The following is a 21876-nucleotide window of genomic DNA, read 5'->3' as shown; positions in this document are numbered from 1 at the left end:
ATGTCTCTGACTGAGTTTGCATTACTGTGATTTGACCTCTCTGCTGGCTGAGATAAGCTCATTTTCAACGTCCAATTCAGAATGTAATAAAACCAGATCCAGCCATAAAATGCATCATTCTTTTTTGTTTTAGACAACATTTCATGCACTGTTAAACATGTTAAAGCAAGTTGCAAGTGAAAATCTATGTCTCTGACTGAGTTTGCATTACTGTGATTTGACCTCTCTGCTGGCTGAGATAAGCTCATTTTCAACGTCCAATTCAGAAAGTGATAAAAACAGATCCAGCCATAAAATGCATCATTCTTTTTTGTTTTAGACAACATTTCATACACTGTTAAACATGTTAAAGCAAGCTGCAAGTGAAAATCTATGTCTCTGACTGAGTTTGCATTACTGTGATTTGACCTCTCTGCTGGCTGAGATAAGCTCATTTTCAACGTCCAATTCAGAAAGTGATAAAAACAGATCCAGCCATAAAATGCATCATTCTTTTTTGTTTTAGACAACATTTCATGCACTGTTAAACATGTTAAAGCAAGTTGCAAGTGAAAATCTATGTCTCTGACTGAGTTTGCATTACTGTGATTTGACCTCTCTGCTGGCTGAGATAAGCTCATTTTCAACGTCCAATTCAGAAAGTGATAAAAACAGATCCAGCCATAAAATGGATCATTCTTTTTTTGTTTTAGACAACATTTCATGCACTGTTAAACATGTTAAAGCAAGTTGCAAGTGAAAATCTATGTCTCTGACTGAGTTTGCATTACTGTGATTTGACCTCTCTGCTGATTAAGATAAGCTCATTTTCAACGTCCAATTCAGAATGTAATAAAACCTGATCCAGCTATAAAATGCATCATTCTTTTTTGTTTTAGACAACATTTCATGCACTGTTAAACATGTTAAAGCAAGTTGCACGTGAAAATCAGTGTCTCTGACTGAGTTTGCATTACTGTGATTTGACCTCTCTGCTGGCTGAGATAAGCTCATTTTCAACGTCCAATTCAGAATGTAATAAAACCAGATCCAGCTATAAAATGCATCATTCTTTTTTGTTTTAGACAACATTTCATGCACTGTTAAACATGTTAAAGCAAGTTGCAAGTGAAAATCTATGTCTCTGACTGAGTTTGCATTACTGTGATTTGACCTCTCTGCTGGCTGAGATAAGCTCATTTTCAACGTCCAATTCAGAATGTAATAAAACCAGATCCAGCTATAAAATGCATCATTCTTTTTTGTTTTAGACAACATTTTATGCACTTTTAAACATGTTAAAGCAAGTTGCAAGTAAAAATCTATGTCTCTGACTGAGTTTGCATTACTGTGATTTGACCTCTCTGCTGGCTGAGATAAGCTCATTTTCAACGTCCAATTCAGAATGTAATAAAACCAGATCCAGCCATAAAATGCATCATTCTTTTTTGTTTTAGACAACATTTCATGCACTGTTAAACATGTTAAAGCAAGTTGCAAGTGAAAATCTATGTCTCTGACTGAGTTTGCATTACTGTGATTTGACCTCTCTGCTGGCTGAGATAAGCTCATTTTCAACGTCCAATTCAGAATGTAATAAAACCAGATCCAGCCATAAAATGCATCATTCTTTTTTGTTTTAGACAACATTTCATGCACTTTTAAACATGTTAAAGCAAGCTGCAAGTGAAAATCTATGTCTCTGACTGAGTTTGCATTACTGTGATTTGACCTCTCTGCTGGCTGAGATAAGCTCATTTTCAACGTCCAATTCAGAAAGTGATAAAAACAGATCCAGCCATAAAATGCATCATTCTTTTTTGTTTTAGACAACATTTCATGCACTGTTAAACATGTTAAAGCAAGTTGCAAGTGAAAATCTATGTCTCTGACTGAGTTTGCATTACTGTGATTTGACCTCTCTGCTGGCTGAGATAAGCTCATTTTCAACGTCCAATTCAGAATGTAATAAAACCAGATCCAGCCATAAAATGCATCATTCTTTTTTGTTTTAGACAACATTTCATGCACTGTTAAACATGTTAAAGCAAGTTGCAAGTGAAAATCTATGTCTCTGACTGAGTTTGCATTACTGTGATTTGACCTCTCTGCTGGCTGAGATAAGCTCATTTTCAACGTCCAATTCAGAATGTTATAAAACCAGATCCAGCTATAAATTGCATCATTCTTTTTTGTTTTAGACAACATTTCATGCACTGTTAAACATGTTAAAGCAAGTTGCAAGTGAAAATCTATGTCTCTGACTGAGTTTGCATTACTGTGATTTGACCTCTCTACTGGCTGAGATAAGCTCATTTTCAACGTCCAATTCAGAATGTAATAAAACCAGATCCAGCCATAAAATGCAACATTCTTTTTTGTTTTAGACAACATTTCATGCACTGTTAAACATGTTAAAGCAAGTTGCAAGTGAAAATCTATGTCTCTGACTGAGTTTGCATTACTGTGATTTGACCTCTCTGCTGGCTGAGATAAGCTCATTTTCAACGTCCAATTTAGAAAGTGATAAAAACAGATCCAGCCATAAAATGCATCATTCTTTTTTGTTTTAGACAACATTYCATGCACTGTTAAACATGTTAAAGCAAGTTGCAAGTGAAAATCTATGTCTCTGACTGAGTTTGCATTACTGTGATTTGACCTCTCTGCTGGCTGATATAAGCTCATTTTCAACGTCCAATTCAGAAAGTGATAAAAACAGATCCAGCCATAAAATGCATCATTCTTTTTTGTTTTAGACAACATTTCATGCACTGTTAAACATGTTAAAGCAAGTTGCAAGTGAAAATCTATGTCTCTGACTGARTTTGCATTACTGTGATTTGACCTCTCTGCTGGCTGAGATAAGCTCATTTTCAACGTCCAATTCAGAATGTAATAAAACCAGATCCAGCCATAAAATGCATCATTCTTTTTTGTTTTAGACAACATTTCATGCACTGTTAAACATGTTAAAGCAAGTTGCAAGTGAAAATCTATGTCTCTGACTGAGTTTGCATTACTGTGATTTGACCTCTCTGCTGGCTGAGATAAGCTCATTTTCAACGTCCAATTCAGAATGTTATAAAACCAGATCCAGCTATAAATTGCATCATTCTTTTTTGTTTTAGACAACATTTCATGCACTGTTAAACATGTTAAAGCAAGTTGCAAGTGAAAATCTATGTCTCTGACTGAGTTTGCATTACTGTGATTTGACCTCTCTGCTGGCTGAGATAAGCTCATTTTCAACGTCCAATTCAGAATGTAATAAAACCAGATCCAGCCATAAAATGCATCATTCTTTTTTGTTTTAGACAACATTTCATGCACTGTTAAACATGTTAAAGCAAGTTGCAAGTGAAAATCTATGTCTCTGACTGAGTTTGCATTACTGTGATTTGACCTTTCTGCTGGCTGAGATAAGSTCATTTTCAACGTCCAATTCAGAATGTAATAAAACCAGATCCAGCTATAAAATGCATCATTCTTTTTTGTTTTAGACAACATTTCATGCACTGTTAAACATGTTAAAGCAAGTTGCAAGTGAAAATCTATGTCTCTGACTGAGTTTGCATTACTGTGATTTGACCTCTCTGCTGGCTGAGATAAGCTCATTTTCAACGTCCAATTCAGAATGTAATAAAACCAGATCCAGCCATAAAATGCATCATTCTTTTTTGTTTTAGACAACATTTCATGCACTGTTAAACATGTTAAAGCAAGTTGCAAGTGAAAATCTATGTCTCTGACTGAGTTTGCATTACTGTGATTTGACCTCTCTGCTGGCTGAGATAAGCTTATTTTCAACGTCCAATTCAGAATGTAATAAAACCAGATCCAGCCATAAAATGCATCATTCTTTTTTGTTTTAGACAACATTTCATGCACTGTTAAACATGTTAAAGCAAGTTGCAAGTGAAAATCTATGTCTCTGACTGAGTTTGCATTACTGTGATTTGACCTTTCTGCTGGCTGAGATAAGCTCATTTTCAACGTCCAATTCAGAATGTAATAAAACCAGATCCAGCTATAAAATGCATCATTCTTTTTTGTTTTAGACAACATTTCATGCACTGTTAAACATGTTAAAGCAAGTTGCAAGTGAAAATCTATGTCTCTGACTGAGTTTGCATTACTGTGATTTGACCTCTCTGCTGATTGAGATAAGCTCATTTTCAACGTCCAATTCAGAATGTAATAAAACCTGATCCAGCTATAAAATGCATCATTCTTTTTTGTTTTAGACAACATTTCATGCACTGTTAAACATGTTAAAGCAAGTTGCAAGTGAAAATCAGTGTCTCTGACTGAGTTTGCATTACTGTGATTTGACCTCTCTGCTGGCTGAGATAAGCTCATTTTCAACGTCCAATTCAGAAAGTCATAAAAACAGATCCAGCCATAAAATGCATCATTCTTTTTTTGTTTTAGACAACATTTCATGCACTGTTAAACATGTTAAAGCAAGTTGCAAGTGAAAATCTATGTCTCTGACTGAGTTTGCATTACTGTGATTTGACCTCTCTGCTGGCTGAGATAAGCTCATTTTCAACGTCCAATTCAGAATGTAATAAAACCAGATCCAGCCATAAAATGCATCATTCTTTTTTGTTTTAGACAACATTTCATGCACTGTTAAACATGTTAAAGCAAGTTGCAAGTGAAAATCTATGTCTCTGACTGAGTTTGCATTACTGTGATTTGACCTCTCTGCTGGCTGAGATAAGCTCATTTTCAACGTCCAATTCAGAATGTTATAAAACCAGATCCAGCTATAAAATGCATCATTCTTTTTTGTTTTAGACAACATTTCATGCACTGTTAAACATGTTAAAGCAAGTTGCAAGTGAAAATCTATGTCTCTGACTGAGTTTGCATTACTGTGATTTGACCTCTCTGCAGGCTGAGATAAGCTCATTTTCAACGTCCAATTCAGAATGTAATAAAACCTGATCCAGCTATAAAATGCATCATTCTTTTTTGTTTTAGACAACATTTCATGCACTGTTAAACATGTTAAAGCAAGTTGCAAGTGAAAATCTATGTCTCTGACTGAGTTTGCATTACTGTGATTTGACCTCTCTGCTGGCTGAGATAAGCTCATTTTCAACGTCCAATTCAGAATGTAATAAAACCAGATCCAGCCATAAAATGCATCATTCTTTTTTGTTTTAGACAACATTTCATGCACTGTTAAACATGTTAAAGCAAGTTGCAAGTGAAAATCTATGTCTCTGACTAAGTTTGCATTACTGTGATTTGACCTCTCTGCTGGCTGAGATAAGCTCATTTTCAACGTCCAATTCAGAAAGTGATAAAAACAGATCCAGCCATAAAATGCATCATTCTTTTTTGTTTTAGACAACATTTCATACACTGTTAAACATGTTAAAGCAAGTTGCAAGTGAAAATCTATGTCTCTGACTGAGTTTGCTTTACTGTGATTTGACCTCTCTGCTGGCTGAGATAAGCTCATTTTCAACGTCCAATTCAGAAAGTGATAAAAACAGATCCAGCCATAAAATGCATCATTCTTTTTTGTTTTAGACAACATTTCATGCACTGTTAAACATGTTAAAGCAAGTTGCAAGTGAAAATCTATGTCTCTGACTGAGTTTGCATTACTGTGATTTGACCTCTCTGCTGGCTGAGATAAGCTTATTTTCAACGTCCAATTCAGAATGTAATAAAACCAGATCTAGCCATAAAATGCATAATTCTTTTTTGTTTTAGACAACATTTCATGCACTGTTAAACATGTTAAAGCAAGTTGCAAGTGAAAATCTATGTCTCTGACTGAGTTTGCATTACTGTGATTTGACCTCTCTGCTGGCTGAGATAAGCTCATTTTCAACGTCCAATTCAGAAAGTGATAAAAACAGATCCAGCCACAAAATGGATCATTCTTTTTTGTTTTAGACAACATTTCATGCACTGTTAAACATGTTAAAGCAAGTTGCAAGTGAAAATCTATGTCTCTGACTGAGTTTGCATTACTGTGATTTGACCTCTCTGCTGGCTGAGATAAGCTCATTTTCAACGTCCAATTCAGAATGTTATAAAACCAGATCCAGCTATAAATTGCATCATTCTTTTTTGTTTTAGACAACATTTCATGCACTGTTAAACATGTTAAAGCAAGTTGCAAGTGAAAATCTATGTCTCTGACTGAGTTTGCATTACTGTGATTTGACCTCTCTGCTGGCTGAGATAAGCTCATTTTCAACGTCCAATTCAGAATGTAATAAAACCAGATCCAGCCATAAAATGCATCATTCTTTTTTGTTTTAGACAACATTTCATGCACTGTTAAACATGTTAAAGCAAGTTGCAAGTGAAAATCTATGTCTCTGACTGAGTTTGCATTACTGTGATTTGACCTCTCTGCTGGCTGAGATAAGCTCATTTTCAACGTCCAATTCAGAAAGTGATAAAAACAGATCCAGCCATAAAATGCATCATTCTTTTTTGTTTTAGACAACATTTCATACACTGTTAAACATGTTAAAGCAAGCTGCAAGTGAAAATCTATGTCTCTGACTGAGTTTGCATTACTGTGATTTGACCTCTCTGCTGGCTGAGATAAGCTCATTTTCAACGTCCAATTCAGAAAGTGATAAAAACAGATCCAGCCATAAAATGCATCATTCTTTTTTGTTTTAGACAACATTTCATGCACTGTTAAACATGTTAAAGCAAGTTGCAAGTGAAAATCTATGTCTCTGACTGAGTTTGCATTACTGTGATTTGACCTCTCTGCTGGCTGAGATAAGCTCATTTTCAACGTCCAATTCAGAAAGTGATAAAAACAGATCCAGCCATAAAATGGATCATTCTTTTTTTGTTTTAGACAACATTTCATGCACTGTTAAACATGTTAAAGCAAGTTGCAAGTGAAAATCTATGTCTCTGACTGAGTTTGCATTACTGTGATTTGACCTCTCTGCTGATTAAGATAAGCTCATTTTCAACGTCCAATTCAGAATGTAATAAAACCTGATCCAGCTATAAAATGCATCATTCTTTTTTGTTTTAGACAACATTTCATGCACTGTTAAACATGTTAAAGCAAGTTGCACGTGAAAATCAGTGTCTCTGACTGAGTTTGCATTACTGTGATTTGACCTCTCTGCTGGCTGAGATAAGCTCATTTTCAACGTCCAATTCAGAATGTAATAAAACCAGATCCAGCTATAAAATGCATCATTCTTTTTTGTTTTAGACAACATTTCATGCACTGTTAAACATGTTAAAGCAAGTTGCAAGTGAAAATCTATGTCTCTGACTGAGTTTGCATTACTGTGATTTGACCTCTCTGCTGGCTGAGATAAGCTCATTTTCAACGTCCAATTCAGAATGTAATAAAACCAGATCCAGCTATAAAATGCATCATTCTTTTTTGTTTTAGACAACATTTTATGCACTTTTAAACATGTTAAAGCAAGTTGCAAGTAAAAATCTATGTCTCTGACTGAGTTTGCATTACTGTGATTTGACCTCTCTGCTGGCTGAGATAAGCTCATTTTCAACGTCCAATTCAGAATGTAATAAAACCAGATCCAGCCATAAAATGCATCATTCTTTTTTGTTTTAGACAACATTTCATGCACTGTTAAACATGTTAAAGCAAGTTGCAAGTGAAAATCTATGTCTCTGACTGAGTTTGCATTACTGTGATTTGACCTCTCTGCTGGCTGAGATAAGCTCATTTTCAACGTCCAATTCAGAATGTAATAAAACCAGATCCAGCCATAAAATGCATCATTCTTTTTTGTTTTAGACAACATTTCATGCACTGTTAAACATGTTAAAGCAAGCTGCAAGTGAAAATCTATGTCTCTGACTGAGTTTGCATTACTGTGATTTGACCTCTCTGCTGGCTGAGATAAGCTCATTTTCAACGTCCAATTCAGAAAGTGATAAAAACAGATCCAGCCATAAAATGCATCATTCTTTTTTGTTTTAGACAACATTTCATGCACTGTTAAACATGTTAAAGCAAGTTGCAAGTGAAAATCTATGTCTCTGACTGAGTTTGCATTACTGTGATTTGACCTCTCTGCTGGCTGAGATAAGCTCATTTTCAACGTCCAATTCAGAAAGTGATAAAAACAGATCCAGCCATAAAATGGATCATTCTTTTTTTGTTTTAGACAACATTTCATGCACTGTTAAACATGTTAAAGCAAGTTGCAAGTGAAAATCTATGTCTCTGACTGAGTTTGCATTACTGTGATTTGACCTCTCTGCTGATTAAGATAAGCTCATTTTCAACGTCCAATTCAGAATGTAATAAAACCTGATCCAGCTATAAAATGCATCATTCTTTTTTGTTTTAGACAACATTTCATGCACTGTTAAACATGTTAAAGCAAGTTGCACGTGAAAATCAGTGTCTCTGACTGAGTTTGCATTACTGTGATTTGACCTCTCTGCTGGCTGAGATAAGCTCATTTTCAACGTCCAATTCAGAATGTAATAAAACCAGATCCAGCTATAAAATGCATCATTCTTTTTTGTTTTAGACAACATTTCATGCACTGTTAAACATGTTAAAGCAAGTTGCAAGTGAAAATCTATGTCTCTGACTGAGTTTGCATTACTGTGATTTGACCTCTCTGCTGGCTGAGATAAGCTCATTTTCAACGTCCAATTCAGAATGTAATAAAACCAGATCCAGCTATAAAATGCATCATTCTTTTTTGTTTTAGACAACATTTCATGCACTGTTAAACATGTTAAAGCAAGTTGCAAGTGAAAATCTATGTCTCTGACTGAGATTACATTACTGTGATGTGACCTCTATGCTGGCTGAGATAAGCTCATTTTCAACGTCCAATTCAGAATGTAATAAAACCAGATCCAGCTATAAAATGCATCATTCTTTTTTGTTTTAGACAACATTTTATGCACTGTTAAACATGTTAAAGCAAGTTGCAAGTAAAAATCTATGTCTCTGACTTAGTTTGCATTACTGTGATTTGACCTCTCTGCTGGCTGAGATAAGCTCATTTTCAACGTCCAATTCAGAATGTGATAAAAACAGATCCAGCCATAAAATGCATCATTCTTTTTTGTTTTAGACAACATTTCATGCACTGTTAAACATGTTAAAGCAAGTTGCAAGTGAAAATCTATGTCTCTGACTGAGTTTGCATTACTGTGATTTGATAGTTCTGCTGGCTGAGATAAGCTCATTTTCAACGTCCAATTCAGAATGTAATAAAACCAGATCCAGCTATAAAATGCATCATTCTTTTTTGTTTTTAGACAACATTTCATGCACTGTTAAACATGTTAAAGCAAGTTGCAAGTGAAAATCTATGTCTCTGACTGAGTTTGCATTACTGTGATTTGACCTCTCTGCTGGCTGAGATAAGCTCATTTTCAACGTCCAATTCAGAATGTAATAAAACCAGATCCAGCCATAAAATGCATCATTCTTTTTTGTTTTAGACAACATTTCATGCACTGTTAAACATGTTAAAGCAAGTTGCAAGTGAAAATCTATGTCTCTGACTGAGTTTGCATTACTGTGATTTGACCTCTCTGCTGGCTGAGATAAGCTCATTTTCAACGTCCAATTCAGAATGTTATAAAACCAGATCCAGCTATAAAATGCATCATTCTTTTTTGTTTTAGACAACATTTCATGCACTGTTAAACATGTTAAAGCAAGTTGCAAGTGAAAATCTATGTCTCTGACTTAGTTTGCATTACTGTGATTTGACCTCTCTGCTGGCTGAGATAAGCTCATTTTCAACGTCCAATTCAGAATGTAATAAAACCTGATCCAGCTATAAATTGCATCATTCTTTTTTGTTTTAGACAACATTTCATGCACTGTTAAACATGTTAAAGCAAGTTGCAAGTGAAAATCTATGTCTCTGACTGAGTTTGCATTACTGTGATGTGACCTCTCTGCTGGCTGAGATAAGCTCATTTTCAACGTCCAATTCAGAATGTAATAAAACCAGATCCAGCTATAAGATGCATCATTCTTTTTTGTTTTAGACAACATTTCATGCACTGTTAAACATGTTAAAGCAAGTTGCAAGTGAAAATCTATGTCTCTGACTGAGTTTGCATTACTGTGATTTGACCTCTTTGCTGGCTGAGATAAGCTCATTTTCAACGTCCAATTCAGAAAGGGATAAAAACAGATCCAGCCATAAAATGCATCATTCTTTTTTGTTTTAGACAACATTTCATGCACTGTTAAACATGTTAAAGCAAGTTGCAAGTGAAAATCTATGTCTCTGACTGAGTTTGCATTACTGTGATTTGACCTCTCTGCTGGCTGAGATAAGCTCATTTTCAACGTCCAATTCAGAATGTAATAAAACCAGATCCAGCCATAAAATGCATCATTCTTTTTTGTTTTAGACAACATTTCATGCACTGTTAAACATGTTAAAGCAAGTTGCAAGTGAAAATCTATGTCTCTGACTGAGTTTGCATTACTGTGATTTGACCTCTCTGCTGGCTGAGATAAGCTCATTTTCAACGTCCAATTCAGAATGTTATAAAACCAGATCCAGCTATAAAATGCATCATTCTTTTTTGTTTTAGACAACATTTCATGCACTGTTAAACATGTTAAAGCAAGTTGCAAGTGAAAATCTATGTCTCTGACTGAGTTTGCATTACTGTGATTTGACCTCTCTGCAGGCTGAGATAAGCTCATTTTCAACGTCCAATTCAGAATGTAATAAAACCTGATCCAGCTATAAAATGCATCATTCTTTTTTGTTTTAGACAACATTTCATGCACTGTTAAACATGTTAAAGCAAGTTGCAAGTGAAAATCTATGTCTCTGACTGAGTTTGCATTACTGTGATTTGACCTCTCTGCTGGCTGAGATAAGCTCATTTTCAACGTCCAATTCAGAATGTAATAAAACCAGATCCAGCCATAAAATGCATCATTCTATTTTGTTTTAGACAACATTTCATGCACTGTTAAACATGTTAAAGCAAGTTGCAAGTGAAAATCTATGTCTCTGACTGAGTTTGCATTACTGTGATTTGACCTCTCTGCTGGCTGAGATAAGCTCATTTTCAACGTCCAATTCAGAAAGTGATAAAAACAGATCCAGCCATAAAATGCATCATTCTTTTTTGTTTTAGACAACATTTCATGCACTGTTAAACATGTTAAAGCAAGTTGCAAGTGAAAATCTATGTCTCTGACTGAGTTTGCATTACTGTGATTTGACCTCTCTGCTGGCTGAGATAAGCTCATTTTCAACGTCCAATTCAGAATGTAATAAAACCAGATCCAGCCATAAAATGCATCATTCTTTTTTGTTTTAGACAACATTTCATGCACTGTTAAACATGTTAAAGCAAGTTGCAAGTGAAAATCTATGTCTCTGACTGAGTTTGCATTACTGTGATTTGACCTCTCTGCTGGCTGAGATAAGCTCATTTTCAACGTCCAATTCAGAAAGTGATAAAAACAGATCCAGCCATAAAATGGATCATTCTTTTTTTGTTTTAGACAACATTTCATGCACTGTTAAACATGTTAAAGCAAGTTGCAAGTGAAAATCTATGTCTCTGACTGAGTTTGCATTACTGTGATTTGACCTCTCTGCTGATTGAGATAAGCTCATTTTCAACGTCCAATTCAGAATGTAATAAAACCTGATCCAGCTATAAAATGCATCATTCTTTTTTGTTTTAGACAACATTTCATGCACTGTTAAACATGTTAAAGCAAGTTGCACGTGAAAATCTATGTCTCTGACTGAGTTTGCATTACTGTGATTTGACCTCTCTGCTGGCTGAGATAAGCTCATTTTCAACGTCCAATTCAGAATGTAATAAAACCAGATCCAGCTATAAAATGCATCATTCTTTTTTGTTTTAGACAACATTTCATGCACTGTTAAACATGTTAAAGCAAGTTGCAAGTGAAAATCTATGTCTCTGACTGAGTTTGCATTACTGTGATTTGACCTCTCTGCTGGCTGAGATAAGCTCATTTTCAACGTCCAATTCAGAATGTAATAAAACCAGATCCAGCTATAAAATGCATCATTCTTTTTTGTTTTAGACAACATTTTATGCACTTTTAAACATGTTAAAGCAAGTTGCAAGTAAAAATCTATGTCTCTGACTGAGTTTGCATTACTGTGATTTGACCTCTCTGCTAGCTGAGATAAGCTCATTTTCAACGTCCAATTCAGAATGTAATAAAACCAGATCCAGCCATAAAATGCATCATTCTTTTTTGTTTTAGACAACATTTCATGCACTGTTAAACATGTTAAAGCAAGTTGCAAGTGAAAATCTATGTCTCTGACTGAGATTACATTACTGTGATGTGACCTCTATGCTGGCTGAGATAAGCTCATTTTCAACGTCCAATTCAGAATGTAATAAAACCAGATCCAGCTATAAAATGCATTATTCTTTTTTGTTTTAGACAACATTTTATGCACTGTTAAACATGTTAAAGCAAGTTGCAAGTAAAAATCTATGTCTCTGACTTAGTTTGCATTACTGTGATTTGACCTCTCTGCTGGCTGAGATAAGCTCATTTTCAACGTCCAATTCAGAATGTGATAAAAACAGATCCAGCCATAAAATGCATCATTCTTTTTTGTTTTAGACAACATTTCATGCACTGTTAAACATGTTAAAGCAAGTTGCAAGTGAAAATCTATGTCTCTGACTGAGTTTGCATTACTGTGATTTGATAGTTCTGCTGGCTGAGATAAGCTCATTTTCAACGTCCAATTCAGAATGTAATAAAACCAGATCCAGCTATAAAATGCATCATTCTTTTTTGTTTTTAGACAACATTTCATGCACTGTTAAACATGTTAAAACAAGTTGCAAGTGAAAATCTATGTCTCTGACTGAGTTTGCATTACTGTGATTTGACCTCTCTGCTGGCTGAGATAAGCTCATTTTCAACGTCCAATTCAGAATGTAATAAAACCAGATCCAGCCATAAAATGCATCATTCTTTTTTGTTTTAGACAACATTTCATGCACTGTTAAACATGTTAAAGCAAGTTGCAAGTGAAAATCTATGTCTCTGACTGAGTTTGCATTACTGTGATTTGACCTCTCTGCTGGCTGAGATAAGCTCATTTTCAACGTCCAATTCAGAATGTTATAAAACCAGATCCAGCTATAAAATGCATCATTCTTTTTTGTTTTAGACAACATTTCATGCACTGTTAAACATGTTAAAGCAAGTTGCAAGTGAAAATCTATGTCTCTGACTGAGTTTGCATTACTGTGATTTGACCTCTCTGCTGGCTGAGATAAGCTCATTTTCAACGTCCAATTCAGAATGTAATAAAACCTGATCCAGCTACAAAATGCATCATTCTTTTTTGTTTTAGACAACATTTCATGCACTGTTAAACATGTTAAAGCAAGTTGCAAGTGAAAATCTATGTCTCTGACTGAGTTTGCATTACTGTGATGTGACCTCTCTGCTGGCTGAGATAAGCTCATTTTCAACGTCCAATTCAGAATGTAATAAAACCAGATCCAGCTATAAGATGCATCATTCTTTTTTGTTTTAGACAACATTTCATGCACTGTTAAACATGTTAAAGCAAGTTGCAAGTGAAAATCTATGTCTCTGACTGAGTTTGCATTACTGTGATTTGACCTCTCTGCTGGCTGAGATAAGCTCATTTTCAACGTCCAATTCAGAAAGGGATAAAAACAGATCCAGCCATAAAATGCATCATTCTTTTTTGTTTTAGACAACATTTCATGCACTGTTAAACATGTTAAAGCAAGTTGCAAGTGAAAATCTATGTCTCTGACTGAGTTTGCATTACTGTGATTTGACCTCTCTGCTGGCTGAGATAAGCTCATTTTCAACGTCCAATTCAGAATGTAATAAAACCAGATCCAGCCATAAAATGCATCATTCTTTTTTGTTTTAGACAACATTTCATGCACTGTTAAACATGTTAAAGCAAGTTGCAAGTGAAAATCTATGTCTCTGACTGAGATTGCATTACTGTGATGTGACCTCTATGCTGGCTGAGATAAGCTCATTTTCAACGTCCAATTCAGAATGTAATAAAACCAGATCCAGCTATAAAATGCATCATTCTTTTTTGTTTTAGACAACATTTCATGCACTGTTAAACATGTTAAAGCAAGTTGCAAGTAAAAATCTATGTCTCTGACTTAGTTTGCATTACTGTGATTTGACCTCTCTGCTGGCTGAGATAAGCTCATTTTCAACGTCCAATTCAGAATGTAATAAAACCAGATCCAGCCATAAAATGCATCATTCTTTTTTGTTTTAGACAACATTTCATGCACTGTTAAACATGTTAAAGCAAGTTGCAAGTGAAAATCTATGTCTCTGACTGAGTTTGCATTACTGTGATTTGACAGTTCTGCTGGCTGAGATAAGCTCATTTTCAACGTCCAATTCAGAATGTAATAAAACCAGATCCAGCTATAAAATGCATCATTCTTTTTTGTTTTTAGACAACATTTCATGCACTGTTAAACATGTTAAAGCAAGTTGCAAGTGAAAATCTATGTCTCTGACTGAGTTTGCATTACTGTGATTTGACCTCTCTGCTGGCTGAGATAAGCTCATTTTCAACGTCCAATTCAGAATGTAATAAAACCAGATCCAGCCATAAAATGCATCATTCTTTTTTGTTTTAGACAACATTTCATGCACTGTTAAACATGTTAAAGCAAGTTGCAAGTGAAAATCTATGTCTCTGACTGAGTTTGCATTACTGTGATTTGACCTCTCTGCTGGCTGAGATAAGCTCATTTTCAACGTCCAATTCAGAATGTTATAAAACCAGATCCAGCTATAAATTGCATCATTCTTTTTTGTTTTAGACAACATTTCATGCACTGTTAAACATGTTAAAGCAAGTTGCAAGTGAAAATCTATGTCTCTGACTGAGTTTGCATTACTGTGATTTGACCTCTCTACTGGCTGAGATAAGCTCATTTTCAACGTCCAATTCAGAATGTAATAAAACCAGATCCAGCCATAAAATGCAACATTCTTTTTTGTTTTAGACAACATTTCATGCACTGTTAAACATGTTAAAGCAAGTTGCAAGTGAAAATCTATGTCTCTGACTGAGTTTGCATTACTGTGATTTGACCTCTCTGCTGGCTGAGATAAGCTCATTTTCAACGTCCAATTTAGAAAGTGATAAAAACAGATCCAGCCATAAAATGCATCATTCTTTTTTGTTTTAGACAACATTCCATGCACTGTTAAACATGTTAAAGCAAGTTGCAAGTGAAAATCTATGTCTCTGACTGAGTTTGCATTACTGTGATTTGACCTCTCTGCTGGCTGATATAAGCTCATTTTCAACGTCCAATTCAGAAAGTGATAAAAACAGATCCAGCCATAAAATGCATCATTCTTTTTTGTTTAAGACAACATTTCATGCACTGTTAAACATGTTAAAGCAAGTTGCAAGTGAAAATCTATGTCTCTGACTGAGTTTGCATTACTGTGATTTGACCTCTCTGCTGGCTGAGATAAGCTCATTTTCAACGTCCAATTCAGAATGTAATAAAACCAGATCCAGCCATAAAATGCATCATTCTTTTTTGTTTTAGACAACATTTCATGCACTGTTAAACATGTTAAAGCAAGTTGCAAGTGAAAATCTATGTCTCTGACTGAGTTTGCATTACTGTGATTTGACCTCTCTGCTGGCTGAGATAAGCTCATTTTTAACGTCCAATTCAGAATGTTATAAAACCAGATCCAGCTATAAATTGCATCATTCTTTTTTGTTTTAGACAACATTTCATGCACTGTTAAACATGTTAAAGCAAGTTGCAAGTGAAAATCTATGTCTCTGACTGAGTTTGCATTACTGTGATTTGACAGTTCTGCTGGCTGAGATAAGCTCATTTTCAACGTCCAATTCAGAATGTAATAAAACCAGATCCAGCTATAAAATGCATCATTCTTTTTTGTTTTTAGACAACATTTCATGCACTGTTAAACATGTTAAAGCAAGTTGCAAGTGAAAATCTATGTCTCTGACTGAGTTTGCATTACTGTGATTTGACCTCTCTGCTGGCTGAGATAAGCTCATTTTCAACGTCCAATTCAGAATGTAATAAAACCAGATCCAGCCATAAAATGCATCATTCTTTTTTGTTTTAGACAACATTTCATGCACTGTTAAACATGTTAAAGCAAGTTGCAAGTGAAAATCTATGTCTCTGACTGAGTTTGCATTACTGTGATTTGACCTCTCTGCTGGCTGAGATAAGCTCATTTTCAACGTCCAATTCAGAATGTTATAAAACCAGATCCAGCTATAAATTGCATCATTCTTTTTTGTTTTAGACAACATTTCATGCACTGTTAAACATGTTAAAGCAAGTTGCAAGTGAAAATCTATGTCTCTGACTGAGTTTGCATTACTGTGATTTGACCTCTCTACTGGCTGAGATAAGCTCATTTTCAACGTCCAATTCAGAATGTAATAAAACCAGATCCAGCCATAAAATGCAACATTCTTTTTTGTTTTAGACAACATTTCATGCACTGTTAAACATGTTAAAGCAAGTTGCAAGTGAAAATCTATGTCTCTGACTGAGTTTGCATTACTGTGATTTGACCTCTCTGCTGGCTGAGATAAGCTCATTTTCAACGTCCAATTTAGAAAGTGATAAAAACAGATCCAGCCATAAAATGCATCATTCTTTTTTGTTTTAGACAACATTCCATGCACTGTTAAACATGTTAAAGCAAGTTGCAAGTGAAAATCTATGTCTCTGACTGAGTTTGCATTACTGTGATTTGACCTCTCTGCTGGCTGATATAAGCTCATTTTCAACGTCCAATTCAGAAAGTGATAAAAACAGATCCAGCCATAAAATGCATCATTCTTTTTTGTTTTAGACAACATTTCATGCACTGTTAAACATGTTAAAGCAAGTTGCAAGTGAAAATCTATGTCTCTGACTGAGTTTGCATTACTGTGATTTGACCTCTCTGCTGGCTGAGATAAGCTCATTTTCAACGTCCAATTCAGAATGTAATAAAACCAGATCCAGCCATAAAATGCATCATTCTTTTTTGTTTTAGACAACATTTCATGCACTGTTAAACATGTTAAAGCAAGTTGCAAGTGAAAATCTATGTCTCTGACTGAGTTTGCATTACTGTGATTTGACCTCTCTGCTGGCTGAGATAAGCTCATTTTCAACGTCCAATTCAGAATGTAATAAAACCAGATCCAGCCATAAAATGCATCATTCTTTTTTGTTTTAGACAACATTTCATGCACTGTTAAACATGTTAAAGCAAGTTGCAAGTGAAAATCTATGTCTCTGACTGAGTTTGCATTACTGTGATTTGACCTCTCTGCTGGCTGAGATAAGCTCATTTTTAACGTCCAATTCAGAATGTTATAAAACCAGATCCAGCTATAAATTGCATCATTCTTTTTTGTTTTAGACAACATTTCATGCACTGTTAAACATGTTAAAGCAAGTTGCAAGTGAAAATCTATGTCTCTGACTGAGTTTGCATTACTGTGATTTGACAGTTCTGCTGGCTGAGATAAGCTCATTTTCAACGTCCAATTCAGAATGTAATAAAACCAGATCCAGCTATAAAATGCATCATTCTTTTTTGTTTTTAGACAACATTTCATGCACTGTTAAACATGTTAAAGCAAGTTGCAAGTGAAAATCTATGTCTCTGACTGAGTTTGCATTACTGTGATTTGACCTCTCTGCTGGCTGAGATAAGCTCATTTTCAACGTCCAATTCAGAATGTAATAAAACCAGATCCAGCCATAAAATGCATCATTCTTTTTTGTTTTAGACAACATTTCATGCACTGTTAAACATGTTAAAGCAAGTTGCAAGTGAAAATCTATGTCTCTGACTGAGTTTGCATTACTGTGATTTGACCTCTCTGCTGGCTGAGATAAGCTCATTTTCAACGTCCAATTCAGAATGTTATAAAACCAGATCCAGCTATAAATTGCATCATTCTTTTTTGTTTTAGACAACATTTCATGCACTGTTAAACATGTTAAAGCAAGTTGCAAGTGAAAATCTATGTCTCTGACTGAGTTTGCATTACTGTGATTTGACCTCTCTACTGGCTGAGATAAGCTCATTTTCAACGTCCAATTCAGAATGTAATAAAACCAGATCCAGCCATAAAATGCAACATTCTTTTTTGTTTTAGACAACATTTCATGCACTGTTAAACATGTTAAAGCAAGTTGCAAGTGAAAATCTATGTCTCTGACTGAGTTTGCATTACTGTGATTTGACCTCTCTGCTGGCTGAGATAAGCTCATTTTCAACGTCCAATTTAGAAAGTGATAAAAACAGATCCAGCCATAAAATGCATCATTCTTTTTTGTTTTAGACAACATTCCATGCACTGTTAAACATGTTAAAGCAAGTTGCAAGTGAAAATCTATGTCTCTGACTGAGTTTGCATTACTGTGATTTGACCTCTCTGCTGGCTGATATAAGCTCATTTTCAACGTCCAATTCAGAAAGTGATAAAAACAGATCCAGCCATAAAATGCATCATTCTTTTTTGTTTTAGACAACATTTCATGCACTGTTAAACATGTTAAAGCAAGTTGCAAGTGAAAATCTATGTCTCTGACTGAGTTTGCATTACTGTGATTTGACCTCTCTGCTGGCTGAGATAAGCTCATTTTCAACGTCCAATTCAGAATGTAATAAAACCAGATCCAGCCATAAAATGCATCATTCTTTTTTGTTTTAGACAACATTTCATGCACTGTTAAACATGTTAAAGCAAGTTGCAAGTGAAAATCTATGTCTCTGACTGAGTTTGCATTACTGTGATTTGACCTCTCTGCTGGCTGAGATAAGCTCATTTTCAACGTCCAATTCAGAATGTTATAAAACCAGATCCAGCTATAAATTGCATCATTCTTTTTTGTTTTAGACAACATTTCATGCACTGTAAAACATGTTAAAGCAAGTTGCAAGTGAAAATCTATGTCTCTGACTGAGTTTGCATTACTGTGATTTGACCTCTCTGCTGGCTGAGATAAGCTCATTTTCAACGTCCAATTCAGAATGTAATAAAACCAGATCCAGCCATAAAATGCATCATTCTTTTTTTGTTTTAGACAACATTTCATGCACTGTTAAACATGTTAAAGCAAGTTGCAAGTGAAAATCTATGTCTCTGACTGAGTTTGCATTACTGTGATTTGACCTCTCTGCTGGCTGAGATAAGCTCATTTTCAACGTCCAATTCAGAATGTAATAAAACCAGATCCAGCCATAAAATGCATCATTCTTTTTTGTTTTAGACAACATTTCATGCACTGTTAAACATGTTAAAGCAAGTTGCAAGTGAAAATCTATGTCTCTGACTGAGATTGCATTACTGTGATGTGACCTCTATGCTGGCTGAGATAAGCTCATTTTCAACGTCCAATTCAGAATGTAATAAAACCAGATCCAGCTATAAAATGCATCATTCTTTTTTGTTTTAGACAACATTTCATGCACTGTTAAACATGTTAAAGCAAGTTGCAAGTAAAAATCTATGTCTCTGACTTAGTTTGCATTACTGTGATTTGACCTCTCTGCTGGCTGAGATAAGCTCATTTTCAACGTCCAATTCAGAATGTAATAAAACCAGATCCAGCCATAAAATGCATCATTCTTTTTTGTTTTAGACAACATTTCATGCACTGTTAAACATGTTAAAGCAAGTTGCAAGTGAAAATCTATGTCTCTGACTGAGTTTGCATTACTGTGATTTGACAGTTCTGCTGGCTGAGATAAGCTCATTTTCAACGTCCAATTCAGAATGTAATAAAACCAGATCCAGCTATAAAATGCATCATTCTTTTTTGTTTTTAGACAACATTTCATGCACTGTTAAACATGTTAAAGCAAGTTGCAAGTGAAAATCTATGTCTCTGACTGAGTTTGCATTACTGTGATTTGACCTCTCTGCTGGCTGAGATAAGCTCATTTTCAACGTCCAATTCAGAATGTAATAAAACCAGATCCAGCCATAAAATGCATCATTCTTTTTTGTTTTAGACAACATTTCATGCACTGTTAAACATGTTAAAGCAAGTTGCAAGTGAAAATCTATGTCTCTGACTGAGTTTGCATTACTGTGATTTGACCTCTCTGCTGGCTGAGATAAGCTCATTTTCAACGTCCAATTCAGAATGTTATAAAACCAGATCCAGCTATAAATTGCATCATTCTTTTTTGTTTTAGACAACATTTCATGCACTGTTAAACATGTTAAAGCAAGTTGCAAGTGAAAATCTATGTCTCTGACTGAGTTTGCATTACTGTGATTTGACCTCTCTGCTGATTGAGATAAGCTCATTTTCAACGTCCAATTCAGAATGTAATAAAACCTGATCCAGCTATAAAATGCATCATTCTTTTTTGTTTTAGACAACATTTCATGCACTGTTAAACATGTTAAAGCAAGTTGCAAGTGAAAATCTATGTCTCTGACTGAGTTTGCATTACTGTGATGTGACCTCTCTGCTGGCTGAGATAAGCTCATTTTCAACGTCCAATTCAGAATGTAATAAAACCAGATCCAGCTATAAGATGCATCATTCTTTTTTGTTTTAGACAACATTTCATGCACTGTTAAACATGTTAAAGCAAGTTGCAAGTGAAAATCTATGTCTCTGACTGAGTTTGCATTACTGTGATTTGACCTCTCTGCTGGCTGAGATAAGCTCATTTTCAACGTCCAATTCAGAAAGGGATAAAAACAGATCCAGCCATAAAATGCATCATTCTTTTTTGTTTTAGACAACATTTCATGCACTGTTAAACATGTTAAAGCAAGTTGCAAGTGAAAATCTATGTCTCTGACTGAGTTTGCATTACTGTGATTTGACCTCTCTGCTGGCTGAGATAAGCTCATTTTCAACGTCCAATTCAGAATGTAATAAAACCAGATCCAGCCATAAAATGCATCATTCTTTTTTGTTTTAGACAACATTTCATGCACTGTTAAACATGTTAAAGCAAGTTGCAAGTGAAAATCTATGTCTCTGACTGAGTTTGCATTACTGTGATTTGACCTCTCTGCTGGCTGAGATAAGCTCATTTTCAACGTCCAATTCAGAATGTTATAAAACCAGATCCAGCTATAAAATGCATCATTCTTTTTTGTTTTAGACAACATTTCATGCACTGTTAAACATGTTAAAGCAAGTTGCAAGTGAAAATCTATGTCTCTGACTGAGTTTGCATTACTGTGATTTGACCTCTCTGCTGGCTGAGATAAGCTCATTTTCAACGTCCAATTCAGAATGTAATAAAACCAGATCCAGCCATAAAATGCATCATTCTTTTTTGTTTTAGACAACATTTCATGCACTGTTAAACATGTTAAAGCAAGTTGCAAGTGAAAATCTTAGGCTCTGACTGAGTTTGCATTACTGTGATTTGACCTCTCTGCTGGCTGAGATAAGCTCATTTTCAACGTCCAATTCAGAAAGTGATAAAAACAGATCCAGCCATAAAATGCATCATTCTTTTTTGTTTTAGACAACATTTCATGCACTGTTAAACATGTTAAAGCAAGTTGCAAGTGAAAATCTATGTCTCTGACTGAGTTTGCATTACTGTGATTTGACCTCTCTGCTGGCTGAGATAAGCTCATTTTCAACGTCCAATTCAGAATGTAATAAAACCAGATCCAGCCATAAAATGCATCATTCTTTTTTGTTTTAGACAACATTTCATGCACTGTTAAACATGTTAAAGCAAGTTGCAAGTGAAAATCTATGTCTCTGACTGAGTTTGCATTACTGTGATTTGACCTCTCTGCTGGCTGAGATAAGCTCATTTTCAACGTCCAATTCAGAAAGTGATAAAAACAGATCCAG

The sequence above is a fragment of the Danio rerio genome, chromosome 22 (genome assembly GCF_049306965.1).
Source record: "Danio rerio strain Tuebingen ecotype United States chromosome 22, GRCz12tu, whole genome shotgun sequence".
Taxonomy (NCBI): Eukaryota; Metazoa; Chordata; class Actinopteri; order Cypriniformes; family Danionidae; genus Danio; species Danio rerio.
Note: the sequence above shows the minus strand (reverse complement) of the source record.